Raw genomic sequence first — 4,001 nt, forward strand, 5'->3', positions numbered from 1 at the left:
GAAATGTACTTATTCACTGCTTTTAGACATGGGTCAAAGCTTATTCCAATAAGCGCTTTAGCATGAGAGGAGCAACTTCAGAAACTGACAAAATGATGTGATTTGAAGAACTCAGCCTTCATCTTCATGGATGGGTGACTCCTGAGCAATAGACTTAAATTTGTTTTCACGTAATGGGTTTTTTTCATGAACTCCCTTGGCTCTGCTTTATTTGAGTGGTGTATATGGGTATATCCTACCTGTATAGGTAGATCCTGTGTCCTGAAGAGTTCCTCTCTCTCTCTGGGGGAGGGAAAAAAGGGAAAGAAATTCACAGTAGTTAAGCAAAATTAACTCGACTGAGCTGGGTCCTTTTGAAACTAACCTCACCCAACAGAAAGAGTTGGTAGTAGGAGAACAAAATTCACAGTGGGGCAGGGTCCCAGAGATGGCACAAGCTCGGTGCTGTGCTGCGGCACTGATGTGCTACCAGAGAGCTCGTACCAGCACAGGGCAACAGCCTGCCATCAACAGAACTGGTTTTACTGGGCTTGGATGCTCCCTTTTATTATTCCCACAGCTCATGTATTTTGACGTAAAGCCAGTTCCCTGGGATGAAGGATGGCTATTTTATTTCAGTCCTAGTTATCATGAGCTCTGTGACAACCTGTGGCACTGAAAATACCCATTTTCTGTAGGCTTAAGTGTACCCAAAATGTGCACAACCCATCTCTGTTCAGTTTCCTCTGCAGCCATATACAGTTTTTATTATCACCCTACTGATCTGAACAAGACTGTGACCCAGGGCACAGCTGCGAGTGTCTCTCTGATACTTCTGGTACCATGGCATGGGCTGGGAGCCAGGGGGTTTAGAAGCCTGCCCCAAGGGAAATACGCTCTGACAGTGATGGATGGAGGAGCTGACTTAAAATACGGGTGCACAATGGTATGTGGTATACGTAGGAGGGTCACGCATGGTAGCAATATTGAGAGTATGAAACTTATGGATATGGGAATAAGAAGTGGGAGAGAAAATAAATGTGGAATTTGACAGTAAAAGGTACTCTGGAGAAAAACACAAGGTGTCTAACTGGTTAGCTCAGGTATGATTTTCCTCTCGTGTCTTCAGAAATTTTTTAAAGCAAGTTTTGGGGCACGTGCAGATAATAACCTTTGTAAGAACATGTGGAGTGCCAGGAGCATGTAAAGGCCCTTTCACCGAAACCACAAAAGTAATCTGCAAGGGGCAGGATGTTTAGGTCTTCTGGAAGAGGTTGTGGTTCATCGGCAGGCCAGCAATACTCCCCTCCCCGAGCTACAGGACCGCGTGCTGGGGAGCCTGTTGTGCATCCATCTCCTTCCCAGCTAACTGTGCTCACAGAAGTCAGGTTTCTACACAGGCAAACAGCAAAACCTCCAAATCCAAGCGCTGTGGCTGATCGAGGAGGTGCTCTGTGCCACATTTCTTCTTTTTTTCTTATTTTCCCTCCCCCTCAGAAATATCCAAGGCTTGAACTCCAGGCTGCACAGAGCAAGGGAGAGGGAGCCAGCACAGGCACTCTGCTATCTGGTGCAGGATGTGTCCTTAATGGATTCAGGCTCCAAGCTTTTTTGTAACAGTGATGATGTCAAGTTGGAACTGGGGTGAAAAAGATTTCATCCTGCCTATCCTGATTTATTGTGTACGAAGTGGTGATGGTGGTTTTTACACCAATCACACCAAACTCCTTTCCTCCCTCCTCTCAATTCAGTGCCACTAAAGACAGATTTACCACTGACTTACAGTGCTTTAAATGGGGAAAATATTTAAAAAGCTTCAAAACCTCACTTGACACCTTATTTACACTGGCATGAAGGTATCATTAAGAGAAGAGCAATTCAAGTCTCAGTTCTTTTTTTGTTTGTTTGTTTTTCATTCTAGTATTTTTTAAAAATGGATGCCTTAATGTGTATAAAACCAGCAATGCAGTAGATTTTAATGTGCATTCCAGGGGAGGAAAACCAGTTGTTCAAGTCTCAGAACACATTTTGCTCTCTTCCCTTTCTAATTGGAAGACTTCTAAGAAAATTCATCAAAAATCAAAACCCCACTATACTAAGTATACGTATATAACACACAGTTCTTAACTCAAAGCAATGTTTGTGTGTACATTTTAATTCTATGGTTGCACAGCCTGTTGAAACGATAAAGCAGATTTGACAGCCACAGCCTTCTCTGCATGCACATAAATAAAACCTCACTGTGTTTCCTTCAGTGCAGTGACTAACTGATCCAAAGAACAGTGGGAAAGCCTGCTTTCCTCTGCCCACTGCCCTCTGTTCTTGATATGAAGCAGAAGACTCTGAGAGAGGCACACCTCTACCAGTTTGGGAATAGCAGGGGGCATTTTATTCAAAATTTCTCAGTTCAGTTCTTTAACTGCAGCCAGTATTTTCTTTGTTTAAAAAAAAAAAGTTCAGAAGTTGTTAGTGGGAAGAAGGAAATTGCACAAACCTTATTTTCTTGAGTCATGATAGAAACGCTGCAGTAATTATATTTAATATAATGAGCCATCACCGGACTGACTTCTGAGGCTTTGGTGTTCATCAAGGTAATGAGGCGATAATCAAGCACTGAAGGAGCAGCACTGTCACGCTCTCTTAGCCCATCCACAGTGACTCCCAGAAAGCCCTGGGCACGGCCCACGAAAACCCTCCTATCCAGCCCCGCTATTTTCAGGTAGCTTGCTGGGAGGAAAGCCAGGGAAGTCTTTATTGTTCTTAGATGGTTCGGGCAGACCAAGTCCCATACACCGAGGCATCCAGGCTTCTCTGCTGCTCCACCAATCCTCCTCTGATTGACTGGTTGTGCTGGTGGTTTCTGACCTTCTGCTCAAAAAGAAAAAAGAAGCATCCAGGCCTCTGCTGCTCCACCAATCCTCCTCTGATTGACTGGTTGTGCTGGTGGTTTCTGACCTTCTGCTCAAAAAGAAAAAAGAAAAAAAAAAAAGAAAAAATTGATGCAGCAAGAAAAGTCTGCATCAATGAGGAGCCTGTTGGGGCAGTTTGTCTGGGACTCGCCCCTTGCTTTGGTACATGCCCACACATATACCCTCAAAAGCACAAAAGGGCTCCAGGTCGATAGTGGGAGTGAGCTGCCTTGTTTTTTTAAGACACACAAAAAAGGCCTTTTCAAAATAACAGGTCACGGTGACTTTGAGCTGTGCAAGGAGAGGGGTTAGCTGATGCCAGAGCCACACTGAGTTAAACGTAAGCAACTCCGATGTCTGTAGCAGTCATCACAGGGTCCAGTCCTTCTCAAAGCCAGCACAAAGCAAATATACTGTGTTACAAAGGCCATCCACGGCTGTCTTTCTACCTTGTTATTTTGCTAGCTTGGTTTCTCAGATGGAGTTTTAGAATCAATTTTAACTACTTCCAAGCCTTCTTCCACACAGAAATGCAACAACCTGCTGCCTCCTCCTCACATGATACATAGATGTATCTGGCACTGCAAATAAATATAAGGACTGCAGTCCAACTACTGTTTGAAGAAAATACAAAGATGGCATAATCTGATACTTGGAGCTGGAAGAAAAGAATATTAATATTGTAATTCTCATTAGTTTCAAGATAGTAAGTGCTCCTAGGAGGTGGACAGGTAAGGCTAAATCTTGCTTTATGTTTCAGGTGTTAAACTGTAAGGAAGCAGTACGTATGGTGCCAGAAGAAAGTTGCCCTGGGGCGAAGTTCTTCCTTAAATTTCTAACCTCTGTTTTGAAGACAAATTTGATAAATAGATGTGTCTAATTTACCATCCTGTGTGGTGACAGATTAAATCCAACCTCTACTTGTATTATTCTGTGATTACCCAAGCTGGTCCATTCTTGTTTTAGGGAATCATAGAATCATAAAATGGTTTGGGTTGTATTATTCTGATTACCCAAGCTGGTCCATTCTTGTTTTAGGGAATCATAGAATCATAAAATGGTTTGGGGGGACCTTTAAAGGCCATCTAGTCCAACACCCCTGCCGTGGCCGTG

Source organism: Aptenodytes forsteri, unplaced genomic scaffold, assembly GCF_000699145.1.
Source record: "Aptenodytes forsteri isolate BGI_AS27 unplaced genomic scaffold, ASM69914v1 Scaffold412, whole genome shotgun sequence".
In the NCBI taxonomy this organism is placed as follows: Eukaryota; Metazoa; Chordata; class Aves; order Sphenisciformes; family Spheniscidae; genus Aptenodytes; species Aptenodytes forsteri.